The following is a 22015-nucleotide window of genomic DNA, read 5'->3' as shown; positions in this document are numbered from 1 at the left end:
CTGCAACCCTTAATGCTCCAGAACAGTTATTCTGATTACCATTTATAATAGCCTTTGAGTGACTGAAATATCACCTACAATATTCTTTGAGGATAGAAATGCAAAAAATTAAAATAAGCATTACATTTAGAAATACCAGGAAGTATGACGTTTGAAAGACCGTCTGAGTGGATGGGGAGCTTATATTCATGAGCTCGCCTTAACCTCTTAGATGTTATGGCAACACTTTGATTTTCACCGAATTAGACATACCTAAAAGTAACTGCTATCCATGTGTAATTACATGATTCTGATGCCAAAATTAGGTATATTTGGAAAAAATACTATGATTATGAGAAAATGATCCGTTTTTTTATTTTGAAAGTAATACATATCAGATATAAGTGAATTATTGATGCCCAGAGCTGTAAACACAGACGGTTTCCACAACGTGAACAATATCAGAAAATCCCTGAATGCTATTTATTCCGTTTAAAACCACAATTTAAACCATATCAACCTCACTCAAACATTGTGATGGAGTATCCAGGGTACATTCAAGTGTCATTTCAACCTCTCCAAAGTGTCCAAATGTGGTAATTGCATTGTTTTTGCACACTGGATGTGCCTAAAAGTTATTGTTCACTATAAAACCAAAATTTCTACAACAGCAACTTTTCTCAAACATTGTGGTGGTGTCGGGGGACATACAGGGGATATCCAAGGGTTTTCATCATTTTTTCAATGCGCAAAGAAATAGTCACTCAGTGGACATTCAATGTTGTCTTTAAGTCATACATCCTCAGATTACATTAGCAATAGGCTAGATTTGTTCCTACCAAGTTAAGGATGAATTTAACCCCCAATGTAGCTATAGGTCAAACACAGACCAAATAGAAGCTTAGCTTGTAAGATGTTTGCTGTTTGGTGACAAAGTTGTGTCAAACAAATATTTTGACTCTCAGGGCTGGTGATCAATAATTATGCTTCCTAACACGGAACCCAAACCGGCTGTTCGCGTACGCTATCGTGCATAAATGCATTTTGTCCCCCCCACACCAAACGTGATCATGACACGCAGGTTAAAATATCAAAACAAACACTGAGCCAATAATATTCATTTGGGGACAGGTCACAAAGCATTAAACATTTACGGCAATTTAGCTAGCTAGCTTGCACTTGCTAGCTAATTTTTCATATTTATCTAGCTTGCACTTGCTAGCTAATTTGTCCTATTTATCTAGCTTGCTGTTGCTAGCTAGCACGCGAGCAATGTGGGTGCAATAATTGAATAACATGTACAGTATGTCTAAATTTATTTTGCAACGCTCGTGCAAGCGACGCGAGCGGTGTAGTCAGCCTGTAATGCTAACTAAGTAGCAGCCATCTTGAAATGAGGTCATCGGTTTGGACTACGCTTATATATTCGTATTCACATATTTGGTAAGTCACACCAAAGATTTTAAGGCACAGATCAGTAGCCAAGATACTCAGCTTTCCACAAACCTTGCTTTTGCAGATAGGGGCTACCGTTCACATACCAGGCTGAATTGAATAAATCAGGTCTAATAGGCTCCCCAAATATGCTCTTTGAAACACCTATGTCAAGAAACTTGGATGCAGTGTTGCATTAAAATCCTCTCAAGCTTATTTAGTAATATACAAAGTAACTCAAATGTTGAAATTAATTCAAATATATTTTTTTTATACATCTCCCGTTTGGAATATCTGTTTTGATGCACTGACTGATGTGTTTACTTGACAACTCCGTCAGTTTTAAACAACCCTTCCCCCACTTTTGTTCCATGCTGGCTGATGACCTAGCTAGCCAGTAACTAGCTAATACCAGACACAGATGAAAGGGGAAACATAAGTATTTTTGCAATGGATGAATAGTATACACTTTTAATTATATTTGCTGAATCCTACAGTCAAAAACTTTTGTAAATGTTTTAAAAATAAACAACAACAAAGTCACATTTACATAAGTATTCAGACCCTTTACTCAGTACTTTGTTGAAGCACCTTTGGCAGTGATTATAGCCTCAAGTCTTCTTGGATATGATGCTACAAGCTTAATACTCCTGTATTTGGGGAGTTTTTCCCATTCTTCACTGCAGATCCTCTCAAGATCTGTCAGGTTGAATGGGGAGAGTTGCTGCACAGCTATTTTCAGGTCTCTCCAGATCCTGACTAGTCTCCCAGTCCTTGTTGCTGAAAAACATCCCCACAGCATGATGCTGCCACCATCATGCCTCACCGTAGGGAAGGTGCTAGGTTTCCTCCAGACGTAACGCTTGGCATTCAGGCCAAAGAGTTCAATCTTGGTTTCATTTGACCAGAGAATCTTATTTCTCATGGTCTAAGAGTCCTTTCGGTGCCTTTTGGCAAACTCCAAGTGGCTGTCATGTGCCTTTTACTGAGGAGTGGCTTCTGTCTGGCTACTCTACCGTAAAGGCCTGATTGGTGGAGTGATGCAGAGATGGTTGTCCTTCTGGAAGTTTCTCAGAGAAACTCTGGAGCTCTGTCAGAGTGACAATCGGGTTCTTGGTCACCTTCCTGACCAAGGCCCTTCAGTTTGGCTGGGCAGCCAGCTATAGGAAGACTCTCGGTGGTTCCAAACTTTTTCCATTTAAAGACTATCTGAAAGAATGTTGGTACTTATTTATTTTGATCCAAAGCCATGAATGAGTGAGTCACTCAGCTTTATGTAGGTGCTGAGGCTATATGACCGCGCCATCAACTTGATTATTTAGCAGACATCACTTGCTTATATTAAGACAACACATATACCTTAAGAATATCATGAAATATAATTGAACATTTTTGTTTATCTTAGAATAAAAACCTTAGTGTTACAACAGTTTTAGTAAGTAATATGCTACAGTCCAGTTACAGCTTCTTCTGACCAAGTAGAAACAAAAAAATAAGTATTTGTTCTGGTGTGACAGAGGAATAGCAATTCTTACACTGTTGTTCTAAATTCAATCCCCTTCTTCCTCCTCATCATTTCGTTCATTAAAATACAAATTTTAAATCTTTGCCAATTATCCATTTCTATTTGGTTTATATCACCCATTAGGCCTTGGGACCCAAAAGCACAATCAGTGCTCTAAAGCCCCCTTGCGGTGGTCTGGAGCATTGAAGCAGGTACGCAGGATAACGTACTCAACCACAAATTACTTCTAATGATCTCATAACTTTTAATTGAGGAACCAAGGTATTTAATCCCTTTTTTTTGTTGGCACAAAACTACCTTCATACCTCCATTCATTGTACATTTAGATGAGTCCCGTGATACTTGTTGAAGTCATCAAGCAAAACGGAGAAAACCATCATGTTTGTGAGAGTCTCGCCTTTCTACAGTGAGGTCACAGTGAGGATGCTGAAGACAAAAGTTGGCACATCAGCATTACCAACTTCAAAAAAGTCCTGTGGGGGTCGTAGAGCAAAATGTAGAACACCATCATTAGTTTGTAGGCTAAACCGTTCGGATGCTACAGTTTGCAAGAAGGTCTGACAAATAGCATTGCAGTGCTGCTGCTTTCCATCGCAGATGTGGAAGGGCAACATAGGCAGATGCAGTGGATTGAGACGCAGCCCATGCAAAAAAACATCTCTATCTTAAACGGACAGATTTCATGGGGATTTTTGTATTATTTAAAAAGTGTCTGTCCTACTGTATATCTGAAAGATATAAGAAAGATCAGGAGCATTTTTATATATATTTTTGTACATGTATTTAACTCCTTATTTTTTGGCACTACACAGTCTTCATATCTATTTCCATTCATTGTTTCAACTGGTACCGGGGGACCTTCAGACGGCTGAGGAAATAGACTAAAGACTTTGCATGCCAAACCGTTCAGACGCTACAGGAGATTTTGTGAGAAGACCGATTTCTTCGGGATGTGTCATGGTCTGACAGACATCGCTCTCGCTCTGTTACCTTTCACCACAGATGCGGAGGTGCAACACCGGCAGATGTGACGCATCTCTAGCATAAATTCACAGATCGTTATTGTCACGTCCTGAAAACCTGTATTTTCTATGATATTGTAGGTCAGGGCGTGACTAGGGGTTTTAGTTCTAGTTTATATTTTCTATGTTTCTATGTCTATATTTTCTATCTAGGTTTAATTTTCTATGTTGGTGATTTGTATGATTCCCAATCGGAGGCAGCTGGTTATCGTTGTTTCTAATTGGGGATCATAAGTAGCATTTTTTCCACCTGTGGGTTATGGGATATTGTTTATGTCTAGTTGCTTGTTAGCACTGCATTGTCGTCACGGTTAATTTATTCTTTATTGTTTTGCATTTGCTTAAGTTTCACTTTATTCATTAAAAGTATGTGGAACTCTACGTACACTGCGCCTTGGTCCGACCATCATTATTACGAACAACGTTACAGAATATCCCATCACAACAGGAGCCAAGCAGCGTGCTCGGGAGGAGATGGCATCCTGGACTTTGGAGGAGATCAGGGAGAGAATATCAGGGAGACAAAGAATGTCAGGAGACAAGAGAAGCAGGCGGAAGAGAAGCAGGCGGAAGCAGCGAAGGAGGAACAGCGACGAAGTCGGGAGCAAGGCCACAGAAACACCAATATTTTTTTGGGGAGGCACAAGGAGCAGTCGGCGGAGTTGAGGATTGAACCAGAGCCAGTATGGGAGAATTTGGAGGAGAGGGAAATGGGAGAGTTGAGTTAGTGGAGGATGCACAGATTTTGCCCAAAGGAACGTGTTGTCAGTTTGGTGCCACCTGAGTCAGCTCCACGTACTCGTCCTGAGAAGTGTGTGACAGTTCCGGAACAACTGATGCCAGCTATACGCGCCAGGTCTCCAGTACAGCTCAGTACGTCCTGTGCCTGCTCCTCGCACTCTCCCTCAAGTGCGCTTTTCCAGTCAGGTGCGTCCGTTGCCTGCTCCTCGCACTCTCCCTCAAGTGCGTCTTCCCAGTCAGGTACGTCCTGTGCCTTCTCCTCGCACTCTCCCTCAAGTGCGCTTTTCCAGTCAGGTGCGTCCTGTTCCTGCTCCTCGTACTCTCCCTCAAGTGCTTCTTTCCAGTCAGGTACGTCCTGTGCCTGCTCCTCGCACTCTCCCTCAAGTGCGTCTTCCCAGTCAGGTACGTCCTGTGCCTGTTCCTCGCACTCTCCCTCAAGTGCGCTTTTCCAGCCAGGTGGGTCCTGTTCCTGCTCCTCATACTCTCCCTCAAGTGCGTCTTCCCAGTCAGGTACGTCCTGTGCCTGCTCCTCGCACTATCCCTCAAGTGCGTCATCCCAATCAAGTACGTCCTCGCACTCGCCCTGAGGTGCGTGTCACCAGCCCGATACCACCAGTGCCGGTCCCACGCACCAGGCTTCCTGCGTCGATCCCCAGTCCAGAGCTTCCAGCGACGGTTCCCGGTCCGGAACCTCCGACGACGGTCCACGGTCCGGAACCACCTCCGACGGTCCACAACCTCTGATGACGATCCACGGTCCGGGAAACCTCCTGAGACGGTCCACTGTCCGGGAAACATCCTGAGACGGTCCACGGTCCGGAAGATCCTGTGAGGGTAAACGGTCCGGAACTTCAAGGTCTGGAGCCGCATGATGAGTGGGTACTTCGTCTCGCACCAGAGCCGACATTAAATGTACTTGGAACTCTACGTACTTGGTACGCCTTGGTCCGACCATCATTATTACGAACAACATGACAGTTATGGGGATTTTTTTTAATGATAACTAGATGTCTGCAGTATCTAATCTTGTTTTGGCCATCCGTTGTGTCATTCCTGTTCATCTGTTGTGTTTTATTGTCATCATATGTTGAAGATGAACACAGACAGATTAATTGCTTTAATTTGTTTATTTGATTTATTTAACCTTTGTTTAACTAGGCAAGTCAGTTAAGAACAAATTATCATTACAATGACAGCCTACACCGGCCAAACCCTAATGTCGCTGGGCCAATTGTGCGCTGCTCTATGGGACTCCCAATCACAGCTGGTTGTGATACAGCCTGGAATCAAACCAGGGTCTGTAGTGATGCCCCTAACACTGATATGCAGTGCCTTAGACTGCTGCGCCACTCGGGAGCCTATGGAAATCCCAAAGTTGGAATAGTTACCACTTTATTACTATATGTAATCAGCAATTGTAATATTATATTAGAGTACTTACTGTATGTCATATGCAGAAATATTCAAGGAAACCACTTTGACAATCAGTATCTGAACGGTAACGTTTTCACTTCCTGCTCACCCTCCTACAATTGGCCAGGCTAGGCTATGAACCATTCAGCAACTCCAATAAGAGCTGGGTAAGAGGAAGGAGTTTCAGGAAATAACCCCTTCCTTCCTTCTTATCAATAATGTATTAAATATTACTTTGGTAAAATGTTCTATCAGAAAGTTTAAGGCTTTCCCTCGCTCTCTAGAGGGTTGTGGCTCTTATAGGTCTGGGTCATGCTGCACCTCTCTCAGTTCAAAATAATGTATTATGGGAAACGGAAGGGTGAGGTATTGGTGAGATAACAACACATTCTAATTAAAATTCTATGACTCAGCATTAGTGTTAGATTTTTATCCCAGAATAGGATAAATAACAGGAAATACAGATTGTGTGACAGCAAAAAGGAAACATGGTGAATAGAACCAGGCAGTGGTTGATTCTAATGACTATTGAGTTGAAGAGGAGAATCAGTAGGGTGTCTACTGTAGCACTACACAGGCCTAATTAACATGTGACAGGCTCTACTGTTAACCAGGAAGAACACCCTGTACATGTGGTCTCAAATTAGAACTAAAACTCCAGACAATCTGTACATCCTGAAGGGTGGAGAGAGAGAGAGAGAAAGACGGAAAGACAGAAATGGAGAGAAAACACACAGGTAGAGAAAAAAATGAAGCAAAACCTGAAGTGAGATCTGTCACTCCAGAACTATGGGAGTGTGGCGAGATGGAGAGGAACACATATAGAGAAGAAGTAAAGTATAGACTGAGATATTGGAGGGAATGAGAAATTGATAGATCTCTGACAGAGGCCTGCTGTGCCCCTCTCTAACCCCTGTGCTCTTTTGATGGCATCTGTTCCTAAAGACCTTCCATTTCATCTCCTCACATCTAGTTACCACATTCAACCAGATGCTACACTCCTCTTCTCCTATATTATCACTCACTCTCTCAGGCTCTTTCCAAATTCTCATATTTATTTACAGAGATCACTCATGGTCCCTTTCGCTCACCCCTAAATGTATTCCATTCGTTGTTCTCTATTTTGGTGACACATCCTCTCTCCCTCCTCCCCCTCTCTCAAATAGACTGCAACAGTATGATTCATAATACCCATAAAACCTAGCGGTCAAACAGAGAAATGATTCCAATCATTTTTTCCATCATACATTTTTCCTAAGTGAAATCTCCGGTTTGGAATGATTTTGGAGTCATTGTGGATGTAACAGTACTCTTCAATCAGTCATCGACACGGAACTCCAACATGTAGCACCAGTCATGTAGCTTTATTCTGTTAGGAACGGCACAAAATTGCACTTCATGCAATGCACGTCTCACGATCCAACTCTGCACTCACGCACGCTGGTTTGGTGCTTGTTCACTGGGCTAGCTACCAAAATAATACAATTACAATATACAATATAATATCTTTAACAATGTACCTGTTAGGAATGGCACAAAATTGCACGTCATGCAATGCACGTCTCACCATCCAACTCTGCACTCACGCACTGTACAAAATATATGAACCCCCCCCCACCAGACACAGTAAGTTGCTAGCTAGTACTGGCGGGAATTCTTTACAACAAAATGCACAACAAATATTCTCCAAAAACCGCTGAATCTTATGTGTGATGTTCGAATAACATTTACAAACAATTTGATATAAATTGTACATTTAAATCATCACTTGAGAGTATAAAAATCACTTTTGATGTACAGTGCTTTGCAACCAACAACTTACCGCTGGTTTGGTGCTTGTTCACTGGGACGATTCTAACTGGAACATCCCCCCTCGTAAGCAAGCTACGCAAACCAGCCAATAAGATGCCATGTTGAGTAGGTGAAGGCAAGACAATCTCAAACCAAAAAACAATTGGCTTAACAATAAAGTGGCAAGGGGAATCACCAATATAACCCTGTTACATGGACGAGGACAATAACCCAGGAGATGGATACACAGCCATTGTTGATAGACAACATGTTTTCACCTCTTCCACACTCACTTGACAAAATTCAAAATTACAATGCTTGTTTTTCATAATTTGGTCAGATATACTTCGATGTGTAGTGTCAGTGCTTGTTGCTGGCATGTCATGCCTAAATTTGCTAATCTTGACAATAAATAAACATTAAAGTATTTGGCAGTATCATTGGGTTTTATGATGAATGGAGCATTTTTCCCAAAATGTAATTGAATGTGCTCGAAAGCTTTTAACTATCATTCTTTATGTAATTTGTCTTTGTTTCAAAGTGTAGCTTATTCTTCATTTTTTTTTCAGTTTAGTCACATGATTTCTCAATTTGCAGTATGTTTGCCAATCAGTTGTGCAGACAAACTTATTTGCCAATTATTTTGCCTCATCCCTCTCAAGCATACCATTTTTCAATTCCTCATCAATCCACGGCGATTTAACAGTATTTACTATAATTTTCTTAATGGGTGCATGCTTATTAGTAACTAGGATAAGCAATTTCATAAATGTGTTAAGTGCAGCGTCTGGTTGCTTCTCATTACACACAATGGACAAACAACATTCTTTACATCAACAACATGAATCATTACAAAAAGTATTATGTGATCTCTAATACACTATATTAGGACCAGCCTTCGGAACTTTGGTTTTCCTAGATATGGCTACTATATTGTGATCAGTACATTCATCTGGATACTGCTTTAAAGCACATTTTTGCAGCATCAGAAAATATTTAATGAATACATGTTGATGATTTCATTCCTGTGCTGTTTGTAACTATCCTGGTAGGTTGACTGATAACCTGAACCAGGATGCAGGCACTAGTTTCAGTTGGAAGCTTGAGTGGGCAGCCCAATGAAAGCAAGTCAATATTTAAATCACTCAGAAATATACCTCTCTGTTGATATCACATATATTATCAAGTATTTCACACATGTTGTCCAGATACTGACTGTTAGCACATGGTGGTCTATCGCAGCTTACCACCAGAATGGGCTTTAGGTGAGGCAGCTGAACCTGTAGCCATATTACTTCAACAGTATTTAACATGAGATCCTCTCTAACCTTTGCAGGAATGTGGTTCTGAATATAAATGGTGACACCTCCACCGTTGGAATTTCTGTAGATCTTATAATTATGTATTGCTACCACTGTACCATCAAAGGTATTTTCAGAGTTTCAGAGATGGTCAGAATATGAAAATCATCTGTTACTAGCAAATTATTGATTTCATTAACCTTGTTTCTTAAACTACTTACTGTTTGATAATGTGGGCTATTTGTAGCACTTTTCTGGGATGCTTGATTGTTTTCATTGCTTTACTGGGAAGCTTAGCAGAGGTAGACATGCTCAGGTTATTTATGTTGGTGCAGGGTGAGCTGCAAACAGTTGACTTCCTGCTAGGGCACACTGCATTAGTGCTAACAGTAAACTGGGATTGGGTCACTGATAAATCATTGTTACAACGCAGCCTTATAATTATGTGAAAGGATCCAGGAACCCAAGTGCCCATGTGATTTGGTTGGATCCCATCCTCCTTATAATACGAGCTTTGTTTCCAGAATGTATCAAAATTGTCAATACATTTTACATCCACAGAGCTGTAATAGTCTCGTAGCCTGTTATGGAAGGCTAAAAGTCACTCCCGTCCATTTCTCCGTCTACTTCATTACAGGATGGAGGAGGAGAAGCAGATGGAGACGACTTCCTTGACAGTCAAGTTTAAGGTAGCACAGGCCATTCGGATAGGGACAGAGGAGGGGAAACATAAATTAGGCTCAAGCGGTGTCCTGCCATAGGAGTTAAGAATGAGAAAGTTCCAATCTGCATTTTCCCCATAAATTAACAAAGGACTGAGATTTGTTTGCTAAGCATGGCCACCTCATTCCTGTAGTCACCCACGAGCAAACAATTGCCGCATTGGAACTCCGGATTGTCAATATTGTCCCAAACAAGAGCATATTAAACACAGCTTCTACAGCACTGGAATTTGCATTTGTTAGCTATTTCAAGCGAAGCGGGCTCCATCGCAATCTAGCTAGCTAGCTGGCTAGTTGGTAGCAGGTGTTGACAGGTATCCGAGTTCTTGAGTTCCAACATTTTTGTGTCTCCCTACAGTGCTGGTGGGGAAACACAAGAAGCACAATGAGGGGCTATGCTGATCACAATTTAAAAACTCACTCACACTCATAGACTGGAAATGAGCACCTTCCTTTACCTAGTTCTATTGAAAGCGTTGTACTAATTCCCTTTGGTAGACTGGCTTGGCTGTAGTCTGGCTCACTGTGTTTGGGTATAATGACAGTGAACATGCAGTCCCGACGTTTATGTTATGTTGTCCTGCGTTGTGCGGAGTTTGCCAGGACAAAAGACACATGGCAGACTGATTTCTTCCTCCTCCCCTCTTTTATTCTACCATTGAAAGGAAGGTCAAGGATTGGAGCTAGGCCCATCTAAGCATTTACTGTGTATATGACACTTTCTCTAAGAGAAGAGGATCAAAGAAGATCTACAACTCGTAACTTTTAGTTAGCTGGAAACAATTTTTGGGAGAGATTTTAGGAAACGCTGTAACTTTCTATCAGAGGACTTGACAGTGCATCCTTCTCTTTAACACAGGCCAAATCTGGTACAGAGCAACATCGAAAGTGTTAACTCGCTGAAGTGTTCTTTTTTCCACAGAGTGAATTTCACACTTTTGAAAGAGTTAATATTTACACCGTGTTTCTGTAGCCCTATACAGAGTAGAACATTAACATTGGTTGTGTGAAATTCACTCTACAGTGGAGTGAACTAATTAGTATTTCACTCTACAGTGGTGTTGGAAAACTCATGATTTACAAGCCACATCAAGCATGGAAGTGGCGTTATGCTGGCATTTAAAATTATGCATAAGATTAATCAATCATTCAATCAATCAATGTACGTACAAAAACACATATTAAAAACAGTCAACATGCAGTAGAGCATGTATGATAATGATGGGTGTGGTTTTAATGGGACTCTTTTACTCTCCACTATGTAAAACAATAACTTGGGTTATTAACACCAACACTGGGGGTTATTTTACACCACTGAGTGTTAATTTCACTCTTACAGCGAAACACTAGAAATGTAACACAACAAAATAAATATTGGCCAATTTTTTGTGTAGTTAACCCTTACCTCGCATTTTACAATTGTATGGCTAGGAACTAACTTTCTCTTTGTGATCGGTCTCAAACTATTAAACTAAGATCGGTGTCAAAAATACATTTACATTCTAGTAATTTAGCAGATGCACTTTTCCTGAGCGTCACTCACAACCACAAATAAATAGATCTATTATAAAAGTAGTCAAATGTGGTGCACTATAAAGGGAATAGGGCACCATTTGGAATGCAGACCACATTTGGTATGCTGACCACATTTGGTATGCTCTGCTCTGCAGTGGGATGGTCCAGTTACTCCAGGCACAACACCAGCCAATTGTCCTTACAGGGTTTTTATTAACGCTTAGCTCTGCCTTCCAGAGAACCAGCCCAGAGAAATGCACCACTGCTGCAGCAGACACCTCTAGAAACATTGAGTTCTAACACTATATAATGATCTGGAATGGTAAGATCATTGTGTTCTATCACTTTGAAACAATCTATATTGATACAGTATACATACAGTTCAAGTCGGATGTTTACATACACCTTAGCCAAATACATTTAAACTGAGTTGAACAATTCCTGACATTTAATCCTAGTAAAAAATGTAATGTCTTAGGTCAGTTAGGATCACCACTTTATTCTAAGAATGTTAAATGTCAGAATAATAGAGAGAACGATTTACTTCAGCTTTTATTTCTTTCATCACATTCCCAGTGGGTCAGAAGTTTACATACACTCACTGAGTATTTGGTAGCATTGACTTTAAATTGTTTAACTTGGGTCAAATGTTTTGGGTAGCCTTCCAAAAGCTTCCCAGAATAAGTTGGGTGAATTTTGGCACATTCCTCCTGACAGAGCTGGTGTAACTGAGTCAGGTTTGTAGGCCTCCTTGCTCTCACACAATTTTTCAGTTCTGCCCACACATTTTCTATAGGATTGAGGTCAGGGCTTTGTGATGGCCACTCCTACACCTTGACTTTGTTGTTCTTAAGCCATTTTGCCACAACTTTGGAAGTATGCTTGGGATCATGTTCCATTTGGAAGATGCATTTGAGACCAAGCTTGAACCTCCTGACTGATGTCTTGAGATATTGCTTCAATATATCCATACATTTTCCATCCTCATGAAGCCATCTATTTTGTGAAGTGCACCACTTCCTCCTGCAGCAAAGCACCCACATTATGCTGCCACCCCCGTTCTTCACGGTTGGGATGGTGTTCCTCAGCTTGCAAACCTCACCCTTTTTTCTCCAAACATAATGATGGTCATTATGGCCAAACAGTTCTATTTTGCTTCATCAGACCAGAGGACATTTCTCCAAAAAGTATGATCTTTGTCACCATGTGCAGTTGCAAACCGAAGTCTGGCTTTTTTATGATGGTTTTCGAGCAGTGGCTTCTTCCTTGCTGAGCGCCTTTCGGGTTATGTCCATATAGGACTCGTTTAACTGTGGATATAGATACTTTTGTACCTGTTTCCTCCAGCATCTTCACAAGATCCTTTGCTGTTGTTCTGGGATTGATATGCACTTTTCGGAAAGAAGTACATTCATCTCTAGGAGACAGAACGCGTCTCCTTCCTGAGCGGTATGACGGCTGCGTGAACCGGTGGTGTTTATACTTGCGTACTATTGTTTGTACAGATGAACGTGGTACCTTCAGGCATTTGGAAATTGGATGATTTTTTTTTATTTTCCCATGATGTCAAGTGACTCAAAATGATGTAAATTGGCCTATCAGAAGCTTCTGAAGCCACAACATAATTTTCTGGAATTTTCCAAGCTGTTCAAAGTCACAGTCAACTTAATGTATGTATACTTCTGACCCACTGGAATTGTGATACGGTGAATGTTAAGTGAAATACTCTGTCTGTAAACAATTGTTGGAAAAATTAATTCAGTCATGTACAAAGTAGATGTCCTAACCGACTTGTAAATTCTATAGTTTGTTATAAGAAATTTGTGGAGCGGTTGAAAACTAGTTTTAGTGACTCCAACCTAACTGTATGTACACTTCCAACTTCATCTGTTTATTGATAGATATGCATACAGATTGCATTTAGCTTCTCTCCAACAAACATCACAAACCCTTTGGGCATGTCTTACATGCCCAGGCTCACTTTGGGTTTTGACCCATAGTTTAAGAAACCCTGCTTTCGGGTCATTCCCCCTCTGATCAATCCAAGGCAAATAGTCTCTAGTCTCTTGGCTATGAGTCTTGCTCTGCTTTGCAGTGAGATGGCCCAGTTTCTCAGGCCCAACGCAAGCCCATTGTCCTTCTATGGATTTTAATATTTCCTAGCCCTGCTCTTCAGAGAGCAAGCGCAGAGCAATTGGCTGCAGCTGCAAACGCCTCCAAGATCCTTGAGTTCTACCACTAGGAGACAATCTGTAAAGTATAATGTCTTCCTCTCTCTGCAGAGTAGGGAATGCTGGCTGTGCAGGTTTAGTAAGATTCAGACACTTTGTTGTATTGGTGAACAACTGATTAAGGCTTAACAACTATGAGAAACGTACTTTCAAATGTATGTGTGTGAGCATGCACGCGTCTGTGTGTGTCACTGTGTGTGTGAATGTATGTATGTATGTATGTATGTATGTATGTATGTATGTATGTATGTATGTATGTATGTGTGTGTGTGTGTGTGTGTGTGTGTGTGTGTGTGTGTTTGTTTGTGTGTACAGTATGTGGCCATGGATTCATTTGTACAGTATGCTTCTGCGAGTGTGTGTCTCTTTTTCTTTCTCTGTCAGTCCTTAATAGAAATGTTGTCTATGACAGAGTGTTTTGTAGCTGTGAATGTAGCTTGCCGAAGGATTAATTTTAATGATAGTCATTGGATCCCCACAACGCCTGGATCCCCACGACGCCTGGATCCCCACGACGTCTGGAATCACCCAGGGAGGTTGAGCGCACTGTACAGTGACAATGCTTACAGTATCAAATGCTCTATTAAGATATTATCCCATTCTAAATCATCCCCTAGCACAGGTTTACATATATCCATACTGTAACGGATGTCGTCTGGAGATAGAGAGGAGGACCAAGGTGCAGCGTGGTAAGTGTTCATGTCTTTTCAATAAAAAAAACGAACACTGGAACAAAACAATAAACGATGTGAACAAAACGAAACAGTACCATGTGGCCCAAACACTCACACGGAAACAAACACCCACAAACCAAAAGTGAAACCCAGGCTACCTAAGTATGATTCTCAATCAGGGACAACAATTAACAGCTGCCTCTGATTGAGAACCATACTAGAACGAACTCAAAAACCAACATAGAAAAACAAACATAAACTGCCCACCCAACTCACGCCCTGACTATACTAAAACAAAGACAAAAACAAAGGAACTAAGGTCAGAACGTGACACATACACACAAAAGAAATGTGGGTTCCTAAATGGTTCTTTGGGAATGGTGATCGTTTTATGTGGAACCATACTGACCCAAAGAACTCTTTCAGCCCTTCCATGGTTCTTTGCAGTTCAAAAAGGGGTTATTTCCTTTTTGAGTGATACTTAAAATGTAGGGGTGGTGGATCATTAGCTGAGCTGGTCAATGACCCAAGACCAGCTCAGTTAATCCCTACCATTGTGTCAATGAGTCGACATAATGCTGCATCAAATTAACATTATCCTAGGGAGCTGGCAGACACAATTTAAGTAACTCATATCCCCCTAATTGCCCTGAATACCGCTGTTGATCCTACAGCTATTTTATGTAATGATCATTAGCCTGTGAACCAGAGTTATACTGTTAGCACTGAGGCGGTGTGCCCTAGTAGGAAGACCACTTTGTGCAGCTCACCCTGCACTATCAGCTCCAATATAAATACAATGAGCATGTCTACTTCTGATAAGCTTCCCAGTAAAGCATTAAAAACAATCAAGAAAGTCAGAAAAGGGCATAAAAATATCCCATATTAACATATTCATATTCTGAATATCTCTGAAACTCACTTAGAAAATTCCTTTGATACAGTGGTAGCAGTACATGGTTATAACATCTGCTGAAAAGAGAGAAATGCCAACAGGGGTGGTGTTGCGGTCTATATTCAGAACCACATTCCTGTAAAGTAGTGACAAACTAATGTTAAGTACTGTTGAAGTAATATGGCTACAGGTTCATCTGCCTCACCTAAAGCCCATTAGTGTGGGAAGCTGCTATAGACCACCAAGTGCTAACAGTCAGTATCTGGATAATATGTGTGAAATGCTTCATAATGTATGTGATATCAACAGAGAAGTATATATTCTGGGTGATTTAAATATTGACTGGCTCTCATCAAGCTGCCCACTCAGGCCAAAACTTCAAACTGTAACCGGTGCCTGCAAGCTGGTTCAGGTTGTCAATCAACCTACCAGGGTCTAATAGACAACAAACAGCACGGGAATGAAATTATCAACATGTATTCATATGCCATCACATCTTTACTAATGCTTCAGAAATTAGCTTGAAAGCAGTATCCAAATCCATATGATGTTGTGATCACAATATAGTATCCACATCTAGGAACACCAAAGTTCTAAAGGCTGGTCCTAATATAGTGTATAAGAGATCATGTAATACTTTTTGTAGTGATTCATGTTGTTGAGGTAAATCATATTTGTTGATCCATAGTGTGTAATGAGAAGCATCCAGACGCTGCACTTGACACATTTATGAAATTGCTCATTTGAGTTACTAATAAGCATGCACCCATTAAGAAACTGACTGTAAAAGCTGTTCAATCCCTGTGGAATTGAAAAATGGCATGGCTGAGAGGGATGAGGCAAAAGAAATGGCAAATAAGTCTGGCAGCCCAGCTGATTGACAAACGTGCTGCAAATTAAGAAATCATGTGACTAAACTAAATAAAAATAAACTATACTATGAAACAAAGAAATGACATAAAGAATGATAGGAAAAAGCTTTGGAGCACCTTAAATTCAATTTTGGGGGGAAAAAGCCAACTCGGCTCCATCATTCATTGAATCAGATGGCTCATTCATCAAGAAAAAACACTGATATTGCCAACTACTTTAATGACTTTTTCGTTGGCAAGATAAGCAAACTTAAGGATGACATGCCAGAAACAAACACTGACACTACACATCCAAGTATATCTGACCAAATTATGAAAGACAACAATTATACTTTTGAATTACATATTGTCCGTGTGGAAGAGGTGAAAAATTTATTGTTGTCAATCAACAATGACAAGCCACCAGGGTCTGACTATATGGATAGAAAATTACAGAGGATAATTTAAATTTAAGCCTACTAGAAAGTGTATGCCTTCAGGCCTGGAGGGCAGTTAAAGTCATTTCACTACCCAGGAATAGTAAACCCTCTTTACTGGCTCAAATAGCCGACCAATCAGCCTGTAACGAAACCTTAGTAAACTTCTGGAATTTATTTTTGACCAGACTCAATGCTATTTCACAGTAAACAAATTGACAACAGACTTTCAGCACGCTTATATGGAAGGACACTTAACAAGCACAGCACTTACACAAATGCCTGATGATTGTCTGAGAGAAATGACTGAGAAAATTATTGTGGGTGCTGTCCTGTTAGACTTCAGTGCAGCTTTGACATATCAATCATAGTCTGCTGGTTGAAAAACGTATGTGTTATGGCTTTACACCTCCTGCTGTAATGTGGATAAAGAATGACTTGTCTAACAGAATACAGAGGGTGTTCTTTAATGGAAGCTTCTCAAACATAATCCAGGTAGAATCAGAAATTCCCCAGGGCAGCTGTTAAGGCCCCTTTTTTCAATCTTGACTAACGACATGCCACTGGCTTTGAGCAAGGCCAGTGTGTCTATGTATGAGGATGACTCAACACTATGCACGTCAGCTACGACAGCAACTGAAATGTCAGTAACACGTAACAAAGAGCTGCACTTAGTTTCGGAATGGCTAGCAATAAGCTAGTCCTAAATATTTCCAAAAGCATTGTATTTGAGACAAATCATTCACTAAACCCAAGACCTCAACTATGTCTCGTAATGAATAATGTGGAAATTAAGCAAGTTGAGGTGACTAAACTGCTTGGAGTATCCCTAGATTGTAAACTGTCGTGGTCAAAACATATATACAACAGTAGCTAAGATGGGGAGAAGTCTGTCCATAATAAAGCGCTGCTCTGCCATAACAACACTATCATCAAGGCAGTTCCTATAGGCCCTAGTATGGTCACACATAGAATACTGTTCAGTAGTGTGATCAGGTGCCACAAGAGGGACTTAAAAGTACACAGAGAGCTAACATTAATGACAAGCACGTCAATCTCTCATGGCTCAAAGTGGAGTAGAGAATGACTTCATCATTACTTGCTTTTAAGAACTGAATGTCCCGAGCTGTCTGTTTAAAATACTAGGTACTGCTGTAGGTCCTCCTTGGTTGGGAACAGAAGCATCAGAAAACAGTAAACATTTGACTTCAGATTCTAGTAGAGTGAGGCCGGATGCTGCAGACTGTTCTAGTTCCCTCGTCAATTAGTTGATATACAGTGGCTTGCAAAAGTATTCACCCCCTTGGCATTTTTCCTATTTTTTTGCCTTCCACCTGGAAAATAAAATATATTTTGCGGGGGTTTGTATCATTTGATTTACACAACATGCCTACCACTTTGAAGATGCAAAATATGTTTTATTGTGAAACAAACAAAAACATTGACAACCCCGCCCAGAAATCTTGATAGTGCATAACTATTCACCCCCTTTGTAGAGCAGAAATTACAGCTGCAAGTCTCTTGGGGTTTGTCTCTATAAGCTTGGCACATCTAGCCACTGGGATTTTTGCCCATTCTTCAAGGCGAAACTGCTCCAGCTCCTTGGATGGGTTCCACTGGTGTACAGCAGTCTTTAAGTCATACCACAGATTCTCAGTTGGATTGAGGTCTATGTTTTGACCAGGCCATTCCAAGACATTTCAATGTTTCTCCTTAGACCACTCGAGTGTTGCTTTAGCAGTATGCTTAGGGTCATTGTCCTGTTGGAAGGTCAGCCTCCGTCCCAGTCTCAAATCTCTGGAAGACTGAAACAGGTTTCCCTTCAAGAATTTCCATGTATTTAGCGACTAATTTCCATCCTTCATTCCTTCAATTCTGACCAGTTTCCCAATCCCTGCCGATGAAAAACATCCCCACAGCATGATGCTGCCACCACCATGCTTCACTGTGGTGATGGTGTTCTCGGGGTGATGAGAGGTTTTGGGTTTGCGCCAGACATTGCATTTTCCTTGATGGTCAAAAGGCTCAATTCTTGTCTCATCTGACCGGAGAACCTTCTTCCATACGTTTGGGGAGTCTCCCACATGCCTTTTGGCGAACTTGTTTTATTATTTTTGTCTTGAAGCAATGGCTCTTTCTGGCCAGTCTTCCGTAAAGCCTAGCTCTGTGAATTGTACGGCTTAAAGTGGTCCTATGGACAGACACTCCAATCTCCGCTGTGGAGCTTTACAGCTCCTTCAGGGTTGTCTTGGGTCTCTTTGTTGCCTGTCTGATTAATGCCCTCCTTGCCTGGTCTGTGAGTTTTGTTGTATGGCCCTCTCTTGGCAGGTTTGTTGTGGTGCCATATTCGTTTATTTTTTAATAATGGATTTAATGGTGCTCTGTGGGATGTTCAAAGTTTCGGATATTTTTTTAATAACCCAACCCTGATCTGTACTTCTCCACAACTTGTCCCTGACCTGTTAGGAGAGCTCCTTGGTCTTCATAGTGCCGCGTGCTTGGTGGTGCCCCTTACTTAGTGGTGTTGCAGACTCTGGGGCCTTTCCGAACAGGTGTGTATACACTGAGAGCATGTGACAGATCATGTGACACTTAGATTGCACACAGGTTAATTTTATTTACCTATTTATGTGACTTCTGAAGGTAATTAGTAGCACCAGATCTTATTTAGGGGCTTCATAGCAAAGGGGGTGAATACATATGCACGCACCACTTAGAATTTTGGAAATAAGTTTTCATTTTTTTTATTTTACTTCAACAATTTGGACTATTTTGTGTATGTCCGTTACATGAAATCCAAAGAGAATTCCATTTAAATTACAGGTTGTAATGCAACAAAAGAGGACAAATGCCAAGGGGGATGAATACTTTTGCAAGGCACTGTACATAATAAAATTAATAGTGAAAATAACTTATGTTACAGATATGAAAATAAAAATTTACCTCTGAATGGAACCAGTTGCTCATCCACTGTTCCTTCAGGCCCAGGGTTGTAGAGGATTGGCAGACGCTCAATCCACTTCTCCCAAACTTCTCTTATGGCCTCCAGTTTGTATCTCACACACCTCGCAGGTTTTGACTCAAGGTTATCAAATCGTTGCATTCTTGAGAAAGTGTGAAAGACTTTTGTAATATTCATATGTGTAAACATACTGAATTGTAATTGGATGCATTTTACCGCCATACTGTGCTATGATTGGTTAAGACCACCCGAATGGTTAGGCCATGGTCAGTTTGATCCTGGTTGGCGATACGTGAACATGCCAGTTATAGCTAGCTAATAAAGAGCTACGCTAAGAAATATCCCGTAGTACTGCATCTTATTATTTTATACAAGTGTGCAAAACAAGACAACTTTCAGTGGCATCGTGGCACAGAAAATCGCCTCTCCACTCTTTGCATCCCAAAGACTACATGTAGCCTTGCCTTATGACCTATACACACCCACTAAGATTAGCAGCCCTATGTAGGCACACAGGTCAATCTCATCCTTCCTTTTCCAGTTGTCTCCATATTTACAGAAACCCTCCAAATGTGTCATCTCCAAGATATTTTTTTTAAATGGCTAGTGTGATGACATGTAGAATGTTGAGGCACTGTTCTTGGGCATGGGCAACTGCATGTGTTGTGGGCCCTGGGGTCATCCTTATGACATGTTTTGCTGCCATCCTGCCCTGGTTATCATATGGCGACAAGGACCATGTTATTTTGCTGTTCTTTTACAGAAATGTCTCTCTTTCAGCTTGGGGGATTTCTTCTTCATCTGAAGATGATGCATCATGCTCCGGTACCGCTTGCCATGATGCATCATGATTCCTCCTCCTCTTCTAAATCACTGTTCTCTTGCTCCTCTTGAACATCTGAAAAATTCAAAAATCTACGACCTGTTGGGCACTGAAACATGCACTCATGGCTTCAGCAAAGAGAGAACTGGGGGGGACTGTCATCTGCAGCACCTTTATAGCCTCTGACTGCATTCCCCATTAGTAAATAACGCTTTCAAGACATGTTTATTATGTCTGAAGTGGTTTTTTATTTTGTCTGTGAACTTGGGTCATATGTGGGTTCGTGGAGGGGAGATGCTGCACGTGCACAAGAAAGTTGTAGTTCTGTCTGAGTTCAATCAGTTGCACACAATCTCAATTTCTCATTGTGTGTGTCTTTGTGGTTTTTGTGGTGTGTCAATGATTTTATAACCGTCGGGTCTGTCACGTGTGCTTCCTCTCCGGCCTATAGGTCACCAGGCTGCTCACTATGTTGCACACTTGTCACCAGCGGTACTCGCATCTGTGCATAATGAGTCTCACCTGGACTCCATCACCTCCTTGATTACCTGCCCTTTATATGTCACTCCCTTTGGTTTCTTCCCCAGTCAACATTGATTCTGTGTCATATTGGTGTGCTGGTCATGTTTCTTGATATGTTTGTTTATTTATTAAATCCTGAACTTGCTTCCTGACTCAGCGTACATAGTTACAGGGTCAAAAATGACCCTAAGACAATATTTGTATCCTGGTAGTGTACAGCTTTCAAGGAAATATGAACAAAGGAGGAAAAGTAATCAATTTTCAAGTTGAAAAAATATAATTTAGGGGGTTTTCTCTGCTGTTAAACATAGTGGCGGGTCATTTTTGACCTTTAAGACAACACAAGGGTTAATTAGTACTTTAAAATACACCCCTGTGTAACGGATCTGACTTGCCAGCCATGGTTCCAGCAATTTTGCGGCATATCCGCCATATCAAATGCGCACAAACAAGCGGCAGCCATTTTGTCCCAGAAAATATAAAATTATAAAAGCAGGATTAAAAAATAAATCGTTCACTAACCTTTTGAAAATCTTCATCAGATGACAGTAATAGGACATGTTACACAGTACATTTTTTTTTTTTCAATAATATGCCATTTATATCCATAAATGTCCATTTACAGTGAGTTCACGTTCAGAAATTACTCAAAAATGTCCGCAGGAAATCTAGGTAGCACGGCAAGATAACGTAAATAGACATCATAAACTTTGACTAAATATACATGTTCTACATATAGTTAGAAAGATACACTGCTTCTTTATGCAACCGCTTTGTTAGATTTATTTTTAACGTTACAGAAATCGCACACTATTCAATATGCTGAGACGGGCGCTCAGATACAAGCTACATTTCTACGTAATGTTGGAGTCAACAGAAACACAGATTTCAGCATAAATCTTCCCTTACCTTCGATGGTCTTCGTTCAGAATGTTCTGGAAGGCTTCATACTTACCCAATACATCGTTTGGTTTCAAGTCTTGCGTCTTTGTATTAGCTACTGCTAATAACATCAGCTGAAATGCACCCAAAACGTCCTCTGGTCCGGAAAAGTTGCGCATCAAAACTTCAAAATTACATATTATATGTCGACTAAACAGGTCAAACTAAGTGCAGAAGCAAGCTTTATGATGTTTTAGACACACAAAACAAACTTCAATTCAATCGGCCATCGTCT

This window comes from Oncorhynchus mykiss, chromosome Y (genome assembly GCF_013265735.2).
Source record: "Oncorhynchus mykiss isolate Arlee chromosome Y, USDA_OmykA_1.1, whole genome shotgun sequence".
Lineage (NCBI taxonomy): Eukaryota > Metazoa > Chordata > Actinopteri > Salmoniformes > Salmonidae > Oncorhynchus > Oncorhynchus mykiss.
Note: the sequence above shows the minus strand (reverse complement) of the source record.